We start from the raw sequence: 24,799 nt of genomic DNA on the forward strand, positions 1-24,799 counted from the left end.
TTATATAAAAAGTGAAATTTTATATATTATTATTCCAATAGTTTGGTTTTATTAAATCAGAGCATCTAAGGAATGATTAAACATTTAATGATTAAACCCAAATTGTTGCCTTAAAGACATATATTTTCATAATTTTTGAGTAAAATAGAATTATCATTTCAGGTCCACTAACTACCATTTTTTAATTTAATAACGTTCTGTTGAGTTTGCCTCATTTATTTAAAAACACTCACGTAGCCTATACTGAAATTAAATGATGAGGCATCTCCATATATTTCTACTGACACTAATATTTTGATGGCTAATACTTTGCCTCTGATTTAAGAGTCTGGTTTTTGGCAATGAAGATAATCCATGAGACCTGCTTCTTATAAAGAATTGTTCTAGAAGGTGTATTACTTTAGATATTATTTATTGTATATTTCCAGACTCTAAATTGTTTGGAGCCAAGGATTACTTCTAAAAATGTTCTTTGAGTTCAAATTCTCCACCTTGTCCTGCCCAACAGCGTGAGTAAATCACTCCTCAGCAGCAAAGCAAAGAGAAAATAAAAGTCATAGGGACACATTAAGGTTATTTGCTAGGACAGTTCTGAACTATGCCGAAGTTAAGATGCGTTCACACATTATGAGGATAGTCTTAAAATGAGCTGCATTCTTACCAAGGTATTTTGCATAGTTTGGAGGGCAGAGTTTCGTTAGAACAATAACACAGTCTCTAAACATCAGTGCCAAAGCAAGAGAAAAATGTGTGAGTCCAGATTCATTAATTCACACCTTCCTTTCCCTCGCAAATCAGGGAATAACATCAGTTTCCCTACGTGTGAGCAAACCATTAATCTAGGATGTATCTTTGATACCTCCCTGTTTTCTCAGTGCAGTTAGTCACCCAGCCATACCAGTTTTAACATCCAAATATCTATAGAAAACTAACCACAGGTAATTAGACTGTAATCAGTCTCCTATCTCATATTTTCACCTTCTCGTCCCTAAATGACTGCAAAAGTATCTGAATTTCCTGTTCTGGAGGCATTAATTGTCTTCTTACATTGAAAACCTGATCACCTGCTTAAAACTAAACTAACTGCTCAATGGCCCAAGGAATAAGGACCACTTTTTATCAAGGTCTGTACAGACTTTCATGATTTGCCCATAATTTCATTTTTACTCTCTGTCTCTTTTCTTTGTTCAACAGACACATTGGGCTTCTCTCATTTATATGCTTGTAAATCCTGCCACAGGGCCTTTGCACAAGATGATCCTTGGCCTGAAATGTCCTTGTCGCTCAAAACACCTGTCACATGTCCACATCTGTACAGATGTTAGTTCTTCAGAGAAACGACTCATGGTTCCCTAGGCCCTGTTCATACACCCTTTCTTTACAATATCAGTGCACATTTTTTACTGCTCTATGTTTAATAATGTACCAGTGGACATTTGGCTCAACATCTTATTCTGAACACTAAATAGAGTGAAGCAGATATTTTTTGATGAATGAAAAAATACTGATAAATCACCTCCTTTGTTCCAGGCAGTGATCTGGCTCCTGCAGAAATAACAGCAAATTCTTTGGGGACGAATTGTTAAGAGATAATAAACAAATGTCAGGAAGCATGTAGAAATACTATGTTATTAGTTCTACAGACAAGGAAAAAACATATTAAAACCTAGCAGGGAATAGAGTGGCAGGGGGATATCCCCTGGTCAAAGCCAGTCTCTCTGAGAAGCTGACACTAGAGAAGGAGTTAAATGACCTGAGACATTCTGCTTTCTGGTCACATCACATAGAGTCTCGCAGGCATGTTACTTTTGAACTTGGAATTTTATTCTGAGTGAGATGAGAAGTCATCGGAGAGTGATGAGCAGGGTGTGATGTGGTCTGACTCGGTAAATAAAGTGATGTGTTGTGAATATATAATAAAGATTCCCTCTGGTTGCTCCGTGGAGTACAGACTTTATCACGGAAAAGGCAAAACATGTTGATTAGTGATCAGATTACTCCAATCATGCAGAAGAGAGATGTTTGGATTCTGGATGTTTGGAAGGTAGAGCTTTCAGGGTTTGCTGGAGGAGAAGATGGGATTGGGTGAAAGAGAGGAGTACCCAGATGACCCCAAGATTTTAGTCTCAGCAACTGTAGGAGAACCGCCCTCCCCTGAGAGACGAAAGCCAAGGAGGGGGTGTGGTGCAGGTTTGGAGGGGGTGGGTTTGGAGAGAGAATCAAGAGCTAGTAATTATTTTAAGAGAACTCAGTTTTCTCCATGGGTGAAAGTGCCTCAACATAACAAATCACTTAGAGCATAAGAAACTCATGAACCAGAAATCATGCTCAGGGGATTCTACGTTGAAATACTAACATTGTGCTGTGAAGGAATTATAAAATATTTATATAGTGGTAATTAAGTTTTAAGTCTTTTTTTTCTTTAAAGAGTTACCCTTTAAGGCCAATACAGGGCCTGATATGAATTCCTCTAGATGGTTTAAAGCCTATGGTTTTAAGTGACTGTAGCAAACATAATGTCTAATTCATTAACTCTTGACTATGTTGATTTATTATAACTAGGTGATATTTGCTGAGGGTATCACCACATTGTACCTTCTTAATGATTACAATAATTCCTTTGTAGTGCTGATAATCTGTGAAGGACAGGATAAAGAGTTCACAAAGAGGCTGAATTTGAAATGTCCTAACAGATATTTCCGATTATTACCCTCTTAATATAGGAATAATCAAGGGACTTTATCTGTTTCAGCCTGGGCTGTAAATATTTTTAAATTGCCTAAAGATTTGTAAATATAGATATGCCCTCATATGTCTTTGGGGTTTGAATTCACAGTACTGTTGTAATTGGGATAAACTCGGGCTGAGAAATACATTTAAAGTTGTCCACAGTTGATATCACACCTGCTACCTTGCAGAAGTTAATAACATTGAGAAAAGAAGACACTCCATCAACCCAAGAGGTTGACTTTCCCAGATAGATCCACCAAGGATGAGCTCATAAGTCAGAATTACAAGACATACGAGGGAAAAAGTCAGATTAGCAAGAGTTGTCAGGAAAAAAAAAAAACATAAGCAGAACCCAAGAATTGGAGATGATGGAATTATTGGAAACAAAATATTTATAAATGAGAGTGGATCAAAACATCAGAGAAGGAACAAAAATTTGATAAATATCTTTACCGTAGAGATAAAGCAGAGTAGATTTGGATTCATGATTATAGCTCTAACTTAATGTAAAGAGCTTAAGAGTTGTCACTTCTGTGCTTACAACAAGAAAAAAATCTGGAAAAAAAATGAAGTGGATGCATGAGAGAATTCAGGTGACAGGGTAAATGTCCGCCCCAGAGTCTTGAGATATAGGCAAATACGGAGAATCACAGTGAGATCAGGTTACTGGAGCAGAAGCCTCTGCAACAACTAGGCTTTGGTGGAAAAAATAGGCAACATGCAAGAATAGACAATGAGTAATGGAAACAGAGAGATCGAAAGTTAGAAAGAATCAAAAAGAAATGTTAGAAAATGAAAATTCTGTAAGAGAGATGAAGAATGTCTTTGATGGGCTCAACAGTTGACTGGATATGGCCAAGGAAAGAATCAGTTAACTGAAGATATGTCAATAGAAACTTCCTAAACTGAAAAGCAAAAGGGGAAAAAAAAAAAAGAATGAAAAAAAAAAATCACAACAGGATATTCAAGAACTGCAGGACAATTTTTTTTTAAGATTTTTTTTTATGTGGACCGTTTTTAAATTCTTTAGTGAATTTGTTACAATATGGCTTCTGTTTTATGCCTTGGTTTTTTGGCCGAGAGGCATGTGGGATCTTAGCTCCCCTACCAGGGATCGAACCCACACCCCTGCATTGGAAGGTGAAGTCTTAAACACTGGACCACCAGGGAAGTCCCTGTAGGACAATTTTTAAAAGGATAATATGTGATTAATCAGAATACCACAAAGAGAAAAAAGAGAGAATGAAACAGAAATATTTAATGTAATAATAGCCAAGACATTTCCAAAATTAATTAGACACCAAACCACAGTTCCAGGAAGCTCAGAGAATAGTAAAATCTACACCTACGTAAATCACCTTTAAACTGCAGAAAAACTAAGACAAAGATAAAATCTTAAAAGAAGCTGGGGGCAGAAAAATATCACCTTACCTCTAGAGGAACAAGGGTAAGAATTACTGTGGACTTCTCAGCAAACCGTGCAAGCAAGAAGACAGTGCGTGAAATATTTGAAGTGCTGAAAGAAAAAAAACAAAACACACCAGATAGAATTCTGTATCCAGAGAAGTTATCCTTCAAGAAGGAAAGAGAAATAAAGATTTTCTCAGACAAACTAAGACAAAGAACGCATTGCCAGCAAACCGGCCCTGCAAGAGATGTTAAAAGAAATTTTTCAGGAAGAAGAAACTTGGACCTGCATAAAGAAAGGCAAAGCACTGGAGAAAGGAGAAATGAAGGTGAAATAAAATCTTGTCTATTCTTAATTGATCTAATTGATATGGATAAGTGAAACAAATGACAGCAATGTTTTAGGGGATGGGAGGTAGGAATGGGGAATCATCTTTTATAAGGTATTTGCACTACCCGTGAGACAGTATAGCGTTATTTGAAAGTGTGCTTAAATTAGTTGTAAATGTATATTATAAAATCTAGGGAAACCACTAATTTTTTTAAAAAGACAAAGCACATTTGGGAAAAAAATGAACTTCTTAGAAATGGAAAAAGCATATTGAAAAAAGATATCACTGAAATTAAAAATGATATGGGTGAGTTGAAAAAAAAGATGAGACAGATGAAAACAGAAGTACGGTTAGGTATAAAAAATCTGAAGAAATTATGCAGGTGTGGTATAGAGATTCAGAGAGTTGGAAAACGTGAAAGATATCAGACAGGATGCAGGCTATGGCACAGTCCAGGCTTTATCTCTGGGGAGCACTACACAGCCTGTGGTTTAGGATGTGATGATAGTTAAGACTACAAGGATGGTACGAGTCACTCCTGGGGCCCTTTGAGCTGGTGAGGCCAGCTCAAGGCCAGGTGAGCTGAGCAGATCTGAAGAGGCTCATAACAGAGCCTGGCACACTTTGATGATGTTTCAATTTGGATAGACCTGGGATAAAACCACTCAATCGAAAATTACTTTGTGGAACTTCTCATAGTAACTGCTCAATCAAACATTTGGTAAAAGTAGTGAAGTGTAAATTATTTGCAAAAAAATATATAAGCCCATGTTATTACCATAAAACTTGGAAAAATAATTAACATTTGCATTATGACTCCATGATGGGTTCAGCTGTATTATGTCTGAAGTATTTCAGTCCTCCCATTTCATTACCAGAAACATAGGATTATTTAAGTGAACCATTCCTCATGTAGGTGAATGCATAACACAAGATTTTATAAGGGGGTTTCACTATATAAGTGATCAGAAAGAGCAGACCAGAGAAACATGAACATAGCGATAGGAGTGTTGATTCGTTTGTAGATTAATACTTTACTACCAGCACTAGATATTTTAAAGTACTTTCCAAGGACTTGAATTTGTAGAGGAGTCTTAGTGCATCTAGTACAATGAAGCAGAGAAATGAAGTACTATGTGAAAATTTAAACATTTTTCTAGCCAGTCTGTTCTGTTCTTCAGTGGGAGAAAAGAGGTAAGATCATTCTGTGCATTAGCTGAATTCTCTGGACCTTTTGCCATGACATGCTTCTGGAGAAATATGTTTGCTCGTTTGTTTGTTTTTATTATTGTTCACTTACAGTTATATCTGAATAATTGTTCACTTCTAATCATATCTGAATACTTTGAAAAAAATTTATATTCCCCTAAATAATACTAGAAACTTGAAATACATAACCTGGGGCAGACTTTTCATTTAGCTGTTACATTATTTCTATCTTTGATATTGTATGACAGCAGAAAAGTTAGCGTTACCTTTATGCTTGATTTTTTTTAACTTTTTAATTAATTTTTTATTGGAGTATAGTTGATTTACAATGTTGTGTTAGTTTCCGTGGTATAGCAAAGTGAGTCAGTTATACATATACATATATCCACGCTTTGGTAGATTCTATTCCCATATAGGTCATTACATAGTATTGAATAGAGTTCCCTGTGCTATACAGTAGGTTCTTATTAGTTATCTATTTTTTATATAGTAGTGTATATATGTCAATCCCAATCTTCCAATTTATCCCTCCCCCCCTTTCTCCCTTGGTAACCATAAGTTTGTTTTCTACATCTGTGACTCAATTTCTGTTTTGTAAATAGGTTCATTTGTACCTTTTTTTAAGATTCTACATATAAATGATATCATATATTTGTCTTTGACTTACTTCACTCAGTATGACAATCTCTAGGTCCATCCATGTCTCTGCAAATGGCATTTTTTTTTCTTTCTTTTGTATGGCTGAGTAATATTCCATTGTATGTACATAAATACTACATCTTCTTTATCCATTCCTCCATTGATGGACATTTAGGTTGCTTCCATGTCCTGGCTATTATAAATAGTGCTGCAATGAACATTGGCTTGCATGTATCCTTTTGAATCATGCTTTTCTCCAGATATATGCTCAGGAGTGGGGTTGCTGGATCATATGGTATGTGCTTGATTATTAAAATGTGTGTTCAGCTAAATGAAACATTAGGTAAGAATGATTGCTGATTTCAAAAAAAATATTTTCTCCATGGCACGTTTGCAAAGATATTCCTTTAAAAAAAAATCTCTAATGATTGTTTTAATGTAGCTTTTATCATTTAACAAACTCCTGGGAGATATTAATGAAGAAAGATAGATTCAGGCCCATGGTTGATTGTAAAGTAGGTAGACATTGAGTTTTTTTTTTTTTTAGTCTTGTTTTTACCACATTGTACAAATTTTTTTCAGTGGGTTGGGAAAAGCCAGTACAAGAGATGAACCAATAAATGAAAACAAGTATTGTCAACAGATTTGGGTAAATATTTTAGAGAAATCAATGGATAAAATGATATTAAGGGTCATGTGCTATACCCCTATAAACACAGATGATCATTATTGATCACAAATTCATGTTACATACATAAATATGAAACATAATTGAAACCTAAAGATTTTATGTGTACAGCCCAATTAGTCAAGCCAACTAACAGTGGCCTCTGAAAATTAGGCCTGAATCTAGAGAAACCATGCTCTATGATATAAACATTTTAAAAGAAAGGGAGTGTCTTCAGTTTTACTCTGTCCTCTGTCTTCCTACCCACAAATTTGTATTTAAATAGACGGTGGTAATTGTGGGAAGGAGTAGCTAAAATACGGCAGTGGGTAAAACCCTGAGTGGGTCACAAACTTGGTTGTTTTTTTAACCCATTCCATAAGCTTGTCAACCCTAAAGAACAATTTGTAAAGCCTTCAGTGGCATGGTAAGAAAGAACTAACAGCCCTGTCCTGAATTGGAAATCAATAAAGCATTAAAAATGCAAATACATTCTTGTTAATATGATATAATTGTGAAGAACTTTTAGGCATTCAATTACCATTTAACACAAAAGCCTGTAATGAATTAATTAGGAATCCTTCACCTAATTGAGGTCAAAATTGTTAGCAGTGGATATCTAATTAGCTTGCTTAGGCGGCTGTCTTTTTTGAAAACTCCCTGGGAAAAATCCTTCCTTAAAAGATATCCACCACCACCACCCTCCCCCCTCCATGGTCCTGTGAACATAGATGTAGGGCTCAGATTGGGGAGGGGATCAGCAGAATAGTGCAAAAAGCTGTGGCACGTGGGTATTCACATCTAAATTGTTATTTGTGCAAACTGATTTGTTAGAATTGTACGCCCTTCAATAGTGTTTGTCTATTTAACCCATTTCACACTCTAACTACCAGCTTATGGCTGAATGTGTTGCAAGCTCTGTTAATGGGTATTTTACTTATCCTGTGCCTGTAGCTGCAACTACTTCTCCTCTCTTGTAATTGCCTTTTCTCAGTAAGACTCCACTTAATTCCACTGCTTTTCATTCAGGTCAGTCCACAGAGTTGGAAAGGACAGTGTAAGAAAAGGAGAATGTGAAGATTTTGCTTAAGAAATAAAATATCCTTGTAAGTGAATGATGTTCATTCTTTGAACACTTATCTCTAGCTATCACCATTCCATAACTAGCTAGGGACTATTTGTTGCAAATGTGAATATTTAGCTTTGCTATCTTTTGATGGAGAACTGTAGTCCCTTGATAAATCAGGGGATTTATCAACAAGTCTCACCACTTGGGCTCTTCACCTGTTTTTCAAAACTCTCAATCAGCAGCTACTACATGGATCACATATTTTTAGATATAAAGATAAAAAAAGAGTAGTATTCGGCATTCCGTGATAGCTTAAAATAACATTTAGCCACTGACCTTGACATTTTTATGAATGTGTTCAAAATTAGGCCCTCCTTCTCTTCAGCTTCATTTTAAACTTGATTCTACACAGGTATTGATAGAAAACTAAGGTGTGAGTAAAAATATAGAATATATAGAAAAATATAGAATTAGTCAAAATACAGAAGTATACAAATATCCTTATTAAAATGTAAATATATATATACACACACATACATGGCTTGAAAATCCATACAACACCAGCCCTTAAAATTGTCTGAATGAGTTACTGAAAGGCTTATTCACAGTAATAAAAACAGCATTTTTATAAAATGCCAAAGTTATACTAATAAAAGAGGCAAGTGCTTCCCACACATTAGAGACTGTCCCTTACAAGTCAGCGCTTATGCCCAACAGTTATGTGGTAAACACTTTCATTAGGGATTTTTCTGACTGAGTTCCTTCCAATAAAGATGGTTGGTCTATTATGTAGACTGTAAATTGAACTACAGTCAGAAAAAGGGAGGTAAACAACCTTTTTGTGCCATAAAATAAAATCATTTAGTTTCAGATTAGTCATTCCAAGGAATTTTGGCCTAAAACCATGACATAACTGATGTTACAAATCTAGGTGCTTCTGACAGGAAGTAAGAAAAAATCAGGGTCCAGCTCTTTAGTTTTCTGAAGATGCAACATGTGTTCTAAAATCCTTTATATAGAATTCCAGTAAGAGGTAAAATAAATCATCTGTCTCAAATAAATTGATATTTTAGCAGACATTTATTTCTCTGTGTTAGAAAAATATGCCAGGTACCTTTTTAAACAGATGAATTGGTGATTTTTCCATTGAATTTGTATACTTTGTTGAAATATTTTCTAATATGTATTTGTAAATGGTCTACTTCATTAGAAAAGCTAAGTAGAAACATAAAGTATTTTCTATTACTAACATACCGGAAAAGTCACCATATAACCAAATATAAAATAATTTTCAGAAAGAGTAGATTTACAGTTAGGTTTAAATGCATTAATTGTTGGTTTGATTTCCACTTTGCTCTAACAATCAATTATGAATGAATATATGGTCTGTGTGTTTAATCTACTCATTTTCCCTAGTTCGCTTTTAATGAGTGAAAAATAATATTATGATTTAGCCGTGTAACACAGTTTCAAAACCCCTTTGTTTTTTTTTTTTTTTTGAAGAACTTCTCATCATTATATACCACTATCCCAATTACATTTTAGAAAGATGATGGAGAGAGGGTATTTGGCAAATCTTGACATTCTCTTTGTGTCTCTTGATGAAAGTTGTCTTTCAGTGGGTACTAATGTTAAAAGGGTAGTAGTTCTCCAGGAAAGGCAGGAAGGGAAATAGCCTTTCCCTGGACAACTGGGGAAGGCAGTTATTGTTGCCAAACCTTTCAAATGTCTCTTTGTATCGTAGTCCCTGAGAGATGTGTCTCCTAAAAACAGTAATGAGAGTGTAAAGGATGGAGAGCTTCTCAAAGGCAGAGGGTCCTGTTTTCTTGCACAGGGGGCTCTGGGCATATCTACAGCCATTTGCGTCACAGTTTGGCTGCAGTCTCTGGGGGAACACAACATGGCAGGCCTTCAGCTACTGCAAATAATTTAAAATTATTAGGGGCCATAAGGGCGTGAGGAGAAGTACAGAAGAATAAATGAATTGAGAGAAGCCACCCAGATGGCTAAAGTCTAAGGAACTAGATGGGGGTGAAACAGGGAAAATTCCTAGTAAAAGTCATTGTTGACCTAAACCACACTGCCAGATAAACCCACCTTCAGCAAAGGTGGGTTTATCCCATGGCAAGGAAGGAAATGCTCTTATAGAGGGGAATAGGAAGTTAGGGGCGGGGCAGAGTAAACGAAGAGTCTATGGCTTTTCATTGGCTGAGTCCTTGCCAATGAAGAAGAAGATTCTTCTTTCTGTTGGGCTCTGCTGTCTTCGCAGGGCATGAGAACTTCCCCTTCTGGTTTCCCAACTCTATTTAATTGAGGTTTCTGTTTCTTAATTTTTTACATCACAGAAGAATATTTTAAGAATGTGGGTGACTGGTATTCAATTTGAAGTTGTGTTTTCATTCCTATATGTATCCCATTCTCTGTTCCTCCCAAATCCTAATTCTTCGATTAAGACTGCAATATACACAATTGTTGTGTGTGATGTTCTGTTGTATTTTAGTGACTGTGTAGAAATAGAGAAAATTTTCCCCGTCGATGTCATGTGGAATGGAAACTAGTATTCCCAGGACAGGGAGATGACTTAAACATGCTTTCATGATCAGAGAGCCAGAGGGTGACCAAGATAGTCATGGCCACTCAGAAAGTAGCACACATTTGAGGAAGCATTTTAGATATTCATGAAGATTGGGTTTTATGCTCTAAGCCAATTTTTCTGGCCGGAATGCACCAGCTGGCATTTAGGTGCCAGAGGAAATGGTTAACAGAAGAGTGGTTTACATGATAAAACAGAGCCATCAGAATGGAGATGAGTCTCTGTGGTTGCTGGCAGCCCGGATCAACAGAAAGGAGTTGAATAGAAGCTTGTTCTAGGGAACTGGCAACCAAGAAGTGGTGGCTGACTCAGGCATCTGGTGAAGACACTAGTAAACCAGCTGAGTCAGTTGTGGGAGGGAAACCTGAGATGACTGGCGGTTGGGAGGAGCGTGGGGGATGGGAGAGGGGAGAGTTGCTCAGGTGGCTCTGTGCGCTGCCACTCCCTTCATAGTCTATCATTCCTAGTGCTTTACAGGTCACCCCGCTCACCTGCCCCCACCTCCTGTCCGCAGGCTGCCCTCCAGTCCCTTCCAGCTGCCTTCCCAGCCCTGTCTCTACCATCCTTGAAGGGAGTATGGATTGTGCAGCGAGCCATGGGACCGGGTCTCTCAGCATGGGGTCACCAGTGCCCCTTTCTTGCATCAGGGCAGCCCATGCTCTCTTGGGGTATGAGGGCTGTTTCTCTGTCTCCTTTCCATAGGACGTGTCAGGTAGGCGGGAGTTAGAGAACATTCTAAGAGGCTCCTGGCCCCGAGGACTGGTGAAACTTGTGGTCCTGCCATCCTTCTCCTAGGACTGTGCTCTGACTGTTGGACCTACTCACAGTAAGATGTGCCAGTTCTGGAATTTTCTCCTCTGCTCCAGGCATTGAAAGGCTGGTCCATCACCTGTCATCTGGCACAAGAAATTAGGGTTATCAGTGCCTTGGAGCCTCAGATGTTCTTCAGGCCACAGGCAGCAACAGTAAAATGTGCAGAAGGAGCCGACTGGGGAAGGTGGGTCTTCCCGGGCTGGCCCATTCCCTCTCCACCTGCACCTCCATCCTGGGCAGTGGGCCTGCTATCTCAATTCCAGACTGCGGTGACAAAATGGCAGTGAGCCCCTTTTCAGATGTGTGGACAGGTAAAATATGGGACACTCTGAAAGACACTGTGTTTCTTGGAATTTTCAGAGGAGTTAAACATATTGACATAAATATAATGCTGCCTGTTCAGAATAGCTGGGCTTTAGCCAACCTGGCTTCATGGAAGTAGCCATCTTGTTCCTATTTAATATCCAGCAGAAAGTCTGCTAGCCACAGTTGGTTGAAACATTTAATAAGAATAATGGTAGTGTAATTATTCCTACTGGGAATCGTGATCTCCACTTAGAAATACAGTTCTACTTTGCAGCATTTTCTTAACTGCAACATCTCATTGCTGCTCCTAGACATCCCTAGGCTATGGGACAGTCTCTTGTGTCTGCTACTTACCTGACTCCTGGGAACATTTGTCCCTTCCTCTTTAGGGAGTTTTTCTTGGGGGTGAGAGAGCACACACTGTTGCGTTTCACTCTTACCCAGCAATGCCTGTGCCTATGTGAGGTCTTTCAATATCACGCTTTCTAAAATTTGACAAATAAATGAATAAGTGAATAGAATGGATTCTACTCTTAATAAGAGAATTGTAAAAGTTGTTTGGATAAACTTTCAGGTAAATTCAAACTTGTAGAGAAACCTTTAGTAGCCTCTTCATGGTAAGTCATCCTGTGACACTCAGATCCATTTACCTGCTGAGTTGATCATTCAATGGATAAAACGTCAGAGAGTTCTTCAGTTTTTGCTCTCAAGTCAATCATATTCATTGTATACCTTTTAAAAAGAAACTTTATTTTTTAAAAACAATTTTAGATATACAGGAAAATTGTGACGATAGTACAGAGAGTCTCCATATAGCCTTCATTCAGTTTCCCCTATTGTTAACATCTTATGGTCGTAGGGTACGTTTGTTACAATTAAAAAACTGATATTGATACATTTTTATTAAATAAAGTCCATATTTTATTCAGATTCCCTTAGGTTTTACTTAATGTACTTTTTCTGTTCTAGGATCCCACCCAGGATACTGTATTCATTTAATAGTTGTGTCTCCTTAGGCTGCTCTTGGCTGTGACAGTTTCTTAGGCTTTTCCTGGTTTTGGTGACATTTTTAGTTTTTAGGGATACTGGTCAAGTATTTTGTAGAATGTTCCTCAATTAGGATTTATCTGATGTTTTTCTTATGATTAGACAGGGGTTGTGTGTTTTGGGTAAGATCAGAGAGGTGAGATGCCATTATATTATACATCACATAATATCCAGGTATGACTTAATTTGGTGATAGTGACGTTGATCACCTGGCTAAGAATGTGTTTGACAAGCTTCATCACTCAAAGTTACTCTTCTTTTCTTTGGGAAGAAGTCACTATGTTCAGACAATTCTCTTACATGGAAGCAGGGGTCCTTCCCCCTGTCCTTCTCTTTCTTAGAGAAATAAGAGTCTAGCCATAGGGCAGAGAAAATACAAAATGAGCCTGAAGATATTGTATTATGAGAAAGTAAGGAAATGTTCAGAAAACAAAAGGATGGAGTTATGTCAAGGCGATGCAAGAGTCAACCAGAAAGACTTTCCCACATCCAAAACTGAAATAATTCCAGCAACAAAATAAATAACATTGTGTTGGATTATAACCCAAGATATAAAATAAATATATATTTGTCATACTAATACACATAAATAATTGAATAAATAAATGAATGTAAGGAAGTTTCTACTTACGAAATACCCAAGTAATATATGTAGATAATCCCCCTTCAAGGAGGTGGACCTGTCCTCTTCACTTCCAACTCCACTGAAAGTGGGTTGGACTTAGTGATTTGCTTCCAAAGAATAGAATAGTGCCAGGTTAAAACAATGATTTTAGAGTGGAGAAACCTGGCAAACGCTCCCTTAACCAAGTGATGAAGGCCAGCATCATTAATAAAGTCATATTGACATCATGTACCTGATATGAAGTGATAAGAAGGGCACTTCACCTCTGTGGTGGTCTTCCCCAAGGCCCTCGACACCATTGTCATCATGAGCAAACATCACACTATCTTGGGGGACATTCTACAGGATACCTGGAAGCACTCCTCAAGACTGTGAAGGTCATAAATAACAGAGAAAGACCGAGAAACTGTCACGGATCAGAGGAAACTGGGGAGACAGGAGAACCAAATCTAATGTGATTTCCTGCATTGGATCCTCGAACAGAAAATGGGCATTAAAGGAAAAACTGGTAGAATCTGAATGAAGTCAGAACTTCAGTTAATGTTCCAGTGTCAGTTTCTGAGTCTGGACAAATGTATCGTGGTCATGTACGATATTAATAATAATGGGGGAGGCTGAAGGGTATGTGAGAACTGTCTGCACTCTCTTTGCAGCTTCCCTGTGTATCTAATAGTATTTCAATATAAGCAGTTTATTGAAAAAAAAAAAGAAACTGGTGTTTCTAAATTTAAAATAAAATAAATGATCTCTTAAGCAGGATATGTATTCAGCATACAAGAAACAAATATGGACTAACCGGAATGACTCCTTATATTTCTGTGAATATACGGTAGAAGTTACAGGTAGCAGAAATATTTCTGACCTTCAAATCTAAAGAAACCATAAAAGGATTCAAGATTCCATTATCTTTACATGAACCAGGTTATCAATCCGCATTTCTTTTATTTAGAACAGATGGTACTTCATATTTCTTCCCTGAAATTCTGAATCTTGCAAGCAGGGCCATTCTTCAATTTAACTGGGGGAAAAAAAGGCTTAAAGTGTACTAAGCCCATTAAATGTTGGTGATTTCCCCCATTTGCGCTGCATGGAACATGAAAAGAGATGTTTTTACCATGGTAGGTGGCTTCCTCTGAACACATTACCATAGGAAATAAATACAGTTCAGGAAGCTACAGAATATGTTGCCATTTTAGAATCACTCAGAGAATGCAGCCAGTGTAAGAATCACATACTGCCCAATCTCCTACCTTATACTTAGACACATAATACAACATATTAATACCAACCAGATATGCTTTAGATATATGTATTATGTCAATGTAGATGCATAGAAACCACGAGACAGTATAATGAAGAATATAAAAATATGATTTCTATTACAAGGAAAAAGACAGTTTCTTTGTATTTTTAGAATCTGATAAGTAACATGTAGTTTGACAACTAGAAGACAGTATATGTAATTTTGAGCTTACTGATACTATTTAGTAGAATCTGGGATAAAATTAGATGATCACATGAATTGCTTAAATATGATAAAATTATAATATTCTACTTAGAATTACCATATAAAATTATTATAATAATTATAATATTCTATTTAGAAAATAAGAATTTATAGTTTGATTTTTTTCTACTATCAGTATTATAGTATTCAGCATAAATTGCATCTCATTAACAGAAACCTAAAATTGAAAGTAGAACAGCTGAAGTGTTGAATGGAGAAACCTCCACAGCAAAAGTCAAAGTGTCATACTTAATTACTTAACCTAGTCTACTAATTATTACAGAAACTCCTTGATTTAGAATAGTATGAATTATATTTTATTTTACCTTGTATGCCACTTACGGCAAGGAAAATATAGAGGAAAATGTGGTGATGTATATTCACTTTTTCCTTCTTAAATAATTAAACTCCTTTAGTTAAAAGAAGAATGGAGAAGAAGACAGCTTAGGATGAGTTTGGAAATCAAGAAAACAACATTTACTCTGCCCTCTTGCATATAATCCATTTTTCTACTAAAGGATAAATTTGACATTCTTCCATCTACCACTAAAACTGTCAGAAAACCCTTGAAAATAGCATTTTAAAAAATCAGTAGTGCCCCTTCACATCTTTTGAATTGGTCAGTTTTGATTGCCTAGTTCCCTGAAACACTTTGGAATTCACTTGTGTATAGATGACCTAAGCCAGTCATTATGAAAGCTGTTAAAGAGAGGCACCAAATTTAGAGAACAAGATATTGTAGAAATATATTAAAATGTGTCCTCAGGTGCTGTTTATAAGGAATACCGTGATTTCTTAATTGTATCCATCTCCTGGGTCAGTCCCAGTCATTATAATTGATTTTTTTAATTTGGTTTAAAACATAGCATCTTCTTAATTTGCAAGCGTAGGTTTCTTTTATAGGGTGGTATGAAACAAATCAGGAAAACCAGAAGTGATTTCCAGCCAAAGGTGGTATGTTAAGATTGGCCTCGCCCAAGGTCAGGAGCTCTGGGAAGATCCACTTCTTTTATTTTGCTTTGTTTCTACTCTCGAGACTTAGGACTCAAAAGGTCCTGATAGGTGCCAACATCCTGGTCCACCCCTCCATACTGCCTACTCCCCACACCCTCCCTAGTGGCAACAGAAACAAGTCCTGCTCCGCAAGGTGATCACATGATCATGACTCTATCTGCCCTACTGTCATGGCAGCCAGATTTATGAATGAGAACCACTGTGTCTGCAATCCAAGGAAGAGTGAGTGCAAATGGGAAGAATGATAAAATTCATTGGGTGAAGCTGTACTGTAAGAAGTGATGGCCAAATGAGATGGAGTTTTCAAAACAAATGTTTAAGTTTAGAATAGGTTTGATGTATGTATCAGTTGTTAATTTTTTTAAGAGATGGATTACTTTTACACTAACCCGTATGCCTATTCTAAGTTTAAGATATGATACACTCCATACATGCTCCGGAGGCCATCATTGGAGTCATGAATCTAGCTGTGCTTCCTGCTCATGCTGACCTAGTGTCTGCAGTTAACTGAGCAAATGTGTGTCATGGGCTGAACTGTGTCCCTGCAAAATTCATATGTTGAAGTCTTAGCTTCCAGCACCTCAGAATATGACTGTATTTGGAGATAGAGTCTTTAAAGAGGTGATTAAGTTAAAATGGGGCCATTAGAGTGGACCCTAATCCAAATATGACTGGTGTCCATATGACAAGAGAATAGGACACAGACACGCACAGAGAGAAGACTAAGTGAAGACACAGGGAGAGGTTAGCCATCTAGCCATCTTCAAGCTGAGAAGGGAGGCCCCAGAAGGAACCAGCCCTGTTGACACCTTGATCTCAGACTTCTAACCTCCAGAACTCTGCGAAAATAAATTTCTCTTAAGTCGCTCAGTCTGTGGTACTTTGTTATGGCAGCCCTAGAAAATTAATACAGTAATACAGATACTTGTTTGTTTGTAGGCTTGTTTATTTGTTGCATCAGCCAATTTGAGATGGTTTTTCAGTCACTTATAACTCACTAGATGCTAAAATATTCATGAACATTATTTATTTAATTCTTCCTCATTGACCTAGACCCTTGGTTTTCTTCAAAAGCTTGGTGGGCCCTTGTTGCGTTTTCATGTTTAACGAAGTAGAAAATCTAATGGAAGCTCTGCATGCTGCATTTTCTAGGGCTTCGTTTTAGGCTGAAGCTGCGGAGAGCCGTTCTTCCTGCTGAGGTGCCCATTGCCAGGGTGTGGAGGCCCACTCGGCAGGATAAGCCTGGCACCCCAGCTCTCTTCCAACATGCATTTTAGCACTTGTGGAAAGACTTCTTCAGCGGTTGGCCCGATTGTCTCACTTTCAGTGTATGAGGTTGGAGAAGTGTTGGTGAGAACTGAAGGATGAAATTTTTAATCATCTTTCGATTATTCTCCGGGGTTTTTTTTTGTTTTTGTTTTTAAGCTCTTCCTCTTGTTCCTGTCCTCCACCTTCCCTGCCAGCTCCATTTCTGGATACTTCTGAGACTCTGCCTGGCAGGGCGAGTTGATTCTCTACCCCACCCTAGTCTTCCCCATGGTTGTGACATCCTCAACTCTGTTTTTTCTATCAAATCTTTGTATCTGCTTTCAGTTTTCCGGAGAAATATTTTAAGTGTCTTATCTAGGGATGACTCCCCCTCCTGTCTGTTATGAGGGTGCCATAGGAGGCAAAAGTCAAGGGGCATCTATTATACTGAGAGCCAGAGAGGAGGTGCTAAACTTAGAGCATCCTCCCAGAAAGACCCTTGGCCCCCGTAAGAGACTCAGCATCAGTCAGACACCAATGAAACTGTCCGACGGTATCAGTCAGCTGGGACCTCTGCTGTGCCTGCGTTCAGTCCCCTCCTCTACCCAAAGCAAGAAGAGCCACTGGTGGCCTAGCGAGGGAGTAGAGGAGGAGGACAAGCCTACGGTGGGGAAAGAAACCAGGGGCTGACTGTGCTTCTCCATAATAGGTGTCCAGTCTGTAATAGGCTGGAGCTGAGGGGAGGAAGGAGCTGTGACCTTGAGATGAGCTTCAAGGTTGACTCTCACCCAGGACTAGACATTTTCATGACTAAAACTAGACTGATGGTGACTAGACTTGGGAAGGATTTTTATTATCTAAGAGTGGCTGGAAAAGAAATGAGACCTGCTTGACTGTTCACATAGTCCAAAGGGGGAGTTAAGACCACAGCGTGGATTGAAAAGGATTATGACCAGTTCTTCACTAACTGACTTTTAAAAGATGTGTCAAGAATGCTTTCCTTTGAACACATGTGTTATGATGGCACCTGATGGATAGATTTGCTCTTAATCTTGCTTCTTGAAAAAAATGCTCAGATATTTTTGGGTGGTCTGTAAAGTAACAATTCTTTAAGATCAGTGCATCTTTTTTTCTTCTAATGTTTTATTCATGTGATAATCTGATGGTACTTAGGCACATGTGCAAACTATCAGAGAAAAAAATATTGATTCATAGCTTAAAAAACAAACATAAACATAATTTCAAATATTACTATTAGGTTGAAACTTCTGGGAGGATAAAATATTATGAAGGTGGAACAAGGCTTCAAAAATTAGGTTCATTTTTCAGTTGGCCATTTATTTGGCAAATCATGAAGATCCCCAAAAGTACTATGACTCAATGGTACATTTTTTTGTTTGTACTTGTGCCACTTATATTACAAGTTAAATTGATTCTAATTAATTTTCTCTTAGAATGTGGATGAGGGCATCCATTCAAGTATCTTGCTCATTTGCTTTCTGTCTTTTTTTCCCCCAAGTTTTTATTATTCTCATGTAGTCGAATTATATATATGAGAGGCAATGCTGTGCTTTGAACCCACCTCAAAAGTGTGATTTTGTAAATCAGTTTTGTTGAGGTATACTTACACACCAATACTTACATACTAATTAAATGTACTCATTTTAAGTGTCCAGTTCAATGAGTTTTTACAGATGTATACACCCATGTGACCACGGTTTAGACAAATGCATACACCACGTGGCTTCTGAGACATTGAATATTTTTATCATCCCACGAGGTTCCCTCAGCCCATTTGCCGTCAATTCCCCCAGCCCCCAGGAATAGGCAAAAGCTGATAAGCTTCCTGTCATTCTAGTTTTGCCTTTCCTAGAATGTCAAAGAAACTATATTGTACTCTTTGTGTGTCGGGCTTCTTTTGTTCAGCATGGTGTTTTTGAGAATCATCCAAATTGTGATATATATCAGTGGTTCGTTTCTTTTTGTTGTCGAGTGGTAATTCCATCCCTCATTCACTTTCTGTTGTGAGCAGTGATCTTGTACCTACAACACTTGGAAGAATGAGACAGGGGGATTTTATCCCCAAACGTGCTATTTATATATGTTTATATATCGTATAACCCTGAGCAAATTCCACTAAGCCAGCCTTTTCAATTTGTTAGACGTGGGCGATGATGGAATACTACTCTGTGAGCCCAAGAAAAGTCAAGTGATGGTGATGCCCTTGACAAGCATACAAATGCTAAAAACAGTGTGAGGAATAACAGCAGCTCTCCTTGTGAACCCAAACAGCAATGCTTTGGGCCTGATCCGGGCAACCACCACTACTGTATTCAATTATCATCGTTTATGACCTCATTTGTGGGAGGGTCATGTTTCCAACATTCATTGCTGTGAAAAATGATTACTTTCTTATATACAGAGGGTTGTGTTTTCAAATAGGAAATCAGCAGCAGGGTAGAAAGATTCTTTTAAAGATTTTTTTTTTTTGATGTGGACAATTTTTGAAGTCTTTATTGAATTTGTTACAATATTGCTTCTGTTTCATGTTTTGGTTTTTTGGCCACAAGGCATGTGGGATCTTAGCTCCCTGACCAGGGATCTAACCCACCGCCCCCTGCATTGGAAGGTGATGTCTTAACCACCAGACCACCAGGGAGGTCCCTAACCAGCAAACTTTCCCTGGAAAGAATCTTTAGGAAACACTTTTTTATTCCTAAGCAAATATATACTATATACTCATATTTGTATAAGATACAAATTAATAATAAATGGAGGGGTAAATCGTATGTAATAGCTGTGTATTCAATCTAGAAGCACACCTCTTTCAAATTGCTCCAGTTGCCCCTAAAATATCATATCACCTTAGTTGTATGGCATCATTGGCTCTTATGTACTCTATACACTTTCACAATCAAGTTAAGGGAAGTCCAAACGCCACGTGTTTGCAGACTGTGCCTAGTTCATGGGCCGTGCTTTATGCTGTGAAGTGACATTTTGTGCTGGTCTCAGCCTGTCAATAACCAGTGTTGGGTCTGGACCAGCCCTCGAGGTTCTTATGATGATCACAAGACACCCTCAGCAATAAGCATCAGAAAAACTGGGAATGGGGGGAAGGTGCATTAGTTACAGGTCCTGGAAATTACATGGCACACCTAGGGCCACACGACAAAGTCATAGGGAGTGGGAAAGTGGAGAGACGAGGGCCTGGGGTTCTGCGTTTATTGGGGTTGGTGGTGGGGGCTTCGCATCGCTAATTCCAGCAAAGGTTCGTTTGGGCCCATGGGGAACAAGGTCTGAGAACCAGGGTCAACGCTCTACTCACATGCCTTGGGAAGGTCCTGCTGTCACCCTCCAATGCTCATGCAGGCCCCTATGACCCAGCAGGTGAGGAACCCCCCCACCCTGCCCCTCCTGCAGTTCGCTCACTACTCTGGCCTTCCAGAGCCACTGTCTGCATGGCAACCTCATGAATCACCATCCCAGTAGTACCTGGGAACTTAGATGGAGGAGTCTGGGTCTTGCCACAAGGGCTTCTTCCTGTCTGCCTCCTCAAGACCCATCCACCCTCCTCTCAGGAAGGAAATCTTTCATCTGTGATTATTATTAACAGCAACAATATATCACAACAAGGTGCTTATTTCCTTTTTGAGAACACAATCCTCTGTGTATGAAAGAATAATCATTTTTCACAACAGACATTGTGATGGTTAATTTTATGCATCAACTTGACTGGGCTAAGGGATGCCCAGGGAGCTGGTAAAACATTATTTCTGGAAGCATCTGTGAGAATGTTTCTGGAAGGGATTAGCTTTTGAATCCATAGAGTAAGAAGACTGCCCTCACTAATGTGGATGGGTATCACCTAATCTACTGAGGGCCCCAGAGGAACAAAAAGGTGGAGAAAGGGTGGATTTGCTTTCTCTTCTTGAGCTGGGATATCCTTCTTCTCTGTCCTTAGGCATCAGTGCTCCTGGTTCTCAGTTCTTCAGACTCAGACCATTGGATCCCCTGGTCCTCAGATCCTTTGGGTTTGGACTGGAACCACACCACCGACTTTCCCGGGCCTCCAGCTTGCAGACAGCAGATCATGGGGCTTCTCAGTCTTCAAAATCACGTGAGCAAATACCTCACAATAAATATCTATCTATCTGTTTACTGATATCTGATTGGATCGATATCTGATTGGTTTGATTTCTCTGGAAAACCCTGAATAAGACATATTTTGGTACCAGAAGTGTTCAAGAGGAATGGAAACTTAAGGATGAATTTTCTGAGTTGGTTCTGGGTTTTCTGGAATTGGCTCCCTAATCTGATTAGATTTAAAGATGCCAATGACCTTATTTCCAGCCGTAAAGAGAGCCCTGATAGTCCATGATATGAACTCTGTATAGCAACATGCAAAATATCTGCATTGGACCCTCCTAATCAAGCAGTTAAGTGACTCCGTATATGATGCTTTCGAACATTATTAGAAAACTAAGGAATATAATGACGTTGTTTGGTTGCTCCTAATGTCACTGGACAAAGCGGTTGAAAGAAAAGGATGAGCTCAGGGCTTCGAATTCCCAGCTCAAACACCACATAAATGACCTAAAAGCTTCTGTGTGTTTCCTGAAGGAGACCTTGTACACGGGGCTGAAATTGCTGAAAGTCAAACACAGAGCCCCATCCTGCAGTTGGCTGAATTACAATGCAAATTGAGCTCCCAGCCTCAGAGGGTGTGTACTGATGAAGTGAGGATAGTGACTGGGAAAGAATGAGGTCCTGTAAGTTGGGAAGGGGACATGTAGGAAGACCCTAATGGAGCTGGGGACGTTGAGCATATAAATTCTAATGAGTCTCCTGTGCCAGGGAGGAGGAGGTCTCCCTACCCACAGCGTAGCGATCTTTCCACCTCCATCTGAGGGATGGGAATTGGGAAAATTAAAATGGGACAAAGCTGACTGTACTTACTGAGGTTCAGCTGTTTTTCTTGAATAAATGTCTCCTGTATTTACTGCTTTAGTTAATTTCCAAGTTTTGAAAAACTTGATTTTGTTGATTATTGCCAGTGTTTCCATTCTTTTATGGAGAAGATTTTTAAATGAATTTATCCCATTATTCCTGCTGATGTCACCTAGGCTCATATAATGATATTATTTTTTTTTTTTAATTTATTTGTTTTATTTATTTATTTTTGGCTGTGTTGGGTCTTCGTTGCTGTGCGCGGGCTTTCTCTAGTTGTGGTGCGCAGGCTTCTCATTGTGGTGGCTTCTCTTGTTGCGGAGCACAGTCTCTAGGCACGCGGGCTTCAGTAGTTCTGGCACACGGGCTTCAGTAGTTGTGGCTTGCGGGCTCTAGAGCGCGGGCTGTAGAGCGCAGGCTCAGAAGTTGTGGCACACGGGCTTGGTTGCTCCATGGCATGTGTGATCTTCCCAGACCAGGGCTCGAATCCGTGTCCCCTGCGTTGGCAGGCGGATACTTAACCACTGCGCCACCAGGGAAGCCCTGGTATTATTAAAAGCATGAATGCAGCCCTTTTTCTTCAGGATTCTAACAGTTATTTGCTGTTCATCCAGAGGTTACAACTGTCCATACTCTTCCACTTTTTTGAATGAAGTGGCAAATGGTTTTGTTTGTGGGAAAAAACCTTAAAAATAAATTCATAGTGTTTCCCTTTTAGCAGTAGCTTCCAATAATCACCAGCTGTTCGGTATTTGCCACGTTTCATGAACAGTCTACAATAGAGTAGGGTTAATCTTCCATATTTTTTAAAATCGATGTATTATCTCCATTTGTCCAGATTTTCTCTTTTTTCAATAATTATTTATAAAATGTTTTTGATAAATAAATCTCATTGATCTTTTCTCACTTTAATTTTTTCCTCAAGCACTAGTACAAAATGAATCAAATTCTGCAATTAGTGCCATTATTTTCATGACATTTCTGTTATCTCAAGAATGCCTCTTGTCACCGTCACCTCTAACGGGAAAACCTCTTTCTCTGAGAGTTGAATCACTGCAAAGAATCCTTTAGTATCTCAAAATAATGCTGAATATTTCCTCTTTACTTCCAAACATTGGTCCAATCTGTGTATGTTTGTTTATTTATGTGCAAGCCAAGTAAACCTAGTCTTTCTAGTTTGTGGAATATTCATGACTTTTGAGTATTCTCATCATATGCATCTGGTCTTAGGACCCAGTTGATATAAATGATTTCTGTCCTTTTGAAAACAGTTTACAAACAAAATATTATTTGACAATGTTAGTCATGAAATAGACTGTTCAGCATCTCATAACTGTGACTTTTCAAAAAACATCTTTCACAAAATACTTGAGAATATCTGTTTTATCCATTGTATATTCTCTTTGATATTCTATAAACGTTACTGAGAATAGTATTTCGTATTACTGGGAATATGATTTGGGGGGAAAAACTGTTTTTCATGTAAAGTGTTGTATCAATCTTATCTTTCTCTATGGTTTACCCTTACGGTCCTTTTTGCATTTTGGTATGATTGATAATGCTGGGAAAATATCAATAGTCACTGAATGTTAAGAATACTTCAAAATGCCTGTAGCCTCTTCAAAGTCTCCTGACAGGAGGAGAAGAGAGAGAAATTGAACTGGAGAGAGAACCCAGTCTTAAGTTGTAATTAAAATGCCTTACTTTTACAAATTTTACAGAAGCGTATGATTATCTCAGATCATTTCCAGGACCTTAAAAGCTGCTTGTGCAGCTGAGGCATCCAGAAGCTTAGGTATATTTGAATCTTGACCTCAGACTTTTCTTCTCACTCTGAGGTAATAGAAATTCCTTTGATTCCCTTAAGTTATAAACAACAGTCTCCAATTAGGAATTCAGTGTCCACTGAAAAGTAGTAATCAACATTTCCGCTGTCATTGACTGCTTCCTTCAGGTGGGCTGGTAGAAATGGAAATCTGTGATATGGGGAAGAAAGAGAAGCATCTCCTCTCTGTCACTCACCTGCGCCTCCCCACACACCCCCCCAAGCCGCTGCTTCTCATGCCACAGTATCTGATGGGCTGGGGTCGGGGGAGTGCTCATGGGCAAGTTCCTGCTTAACTGGCACTGTTGTACGTTGGCTTCACTCTCTCTAGACCTGGGAGATATGAAAGCAGGTTCTCTCTCTTGCGTGGGTGTTTTCATAACTTTTTCAGGCTCCCCCCACCTGTCAGGCTGCTGGTTGCATCTGTCATCCGGGTGATGTTTTCCGTGACATCCGTTGCCACTACTCTCTGGACCCCTAGTTTTCAGGAAATTCAAGCCACACAGACTCTCTGTTTGAGTTCCATCTTCTTCCCAGGTGGTTTACCGGTCCAGGTGTCCAAATAGATCCAGGCTGACTCCCCCTACTTTAAGGACAGCATCTAGTTCATGAAAAACAGTCACGTGTCCTGTGTTCCTACGCAACCAAAGTGCAGGGCAATTCTTACGTAGCCACCTTTTTTTCTTTGTTCTGCCTTTACAGTAGATCTCTGTTTTTCTTTCTTTCTTTCTATCTGATTTTTCGTTTGTTGGTTTGTTTGTGGGGTTTTTTGTAGACCTCTAGGTTTCATGGCAGGAGTGAGATCCCATTCCACCATGTTC

General features: G+C 38.7%; 1 long non-coding RNA gene across 14 annotated transcripts in view; it reads left to right on the top strand.

Annotated features, from left to right (window-relative positions):
- Positions 1-24,799, top strand: part of LOC309616167 — a 222,933-nt gene that overhangs the window by 164,883 nt on the left and 33,251 nt on the right. For 10 of the 14 annotated variants that reach the window (XR_014237316.1, XR_014237317.1, XR_014237318.1 and 7 more), the window contains exon 1: positions 9,858-21,323. The exons of 2 other annotated variants lie outside the window; for them this stretch is intronic. This is a non-coding gene — a long non-coding RNA (uncharacterized lncRNA). Of the gene's footprint in view, positions 1-9,857; positions 21,324-24,799 lie in introns of those variants that run through there. 2 more of the 14 variants (XR_014237312.1, XR_014237315.1) reach the window with 1 other exon arrangement.

Source organism: Balaenoptera borealis, assembly GCF_965194805.1.
Source record: "Balaenoptera borealis genome assembly, chromosome: 19".
NCBI classification, from domain to species: domain Eukaryota; kingdom Metazoa; phylum Chordata; class Mammalia; order Artiodactyla; family Balaenopteridae; genus Balaenoptera; species Balaenoptera borealis.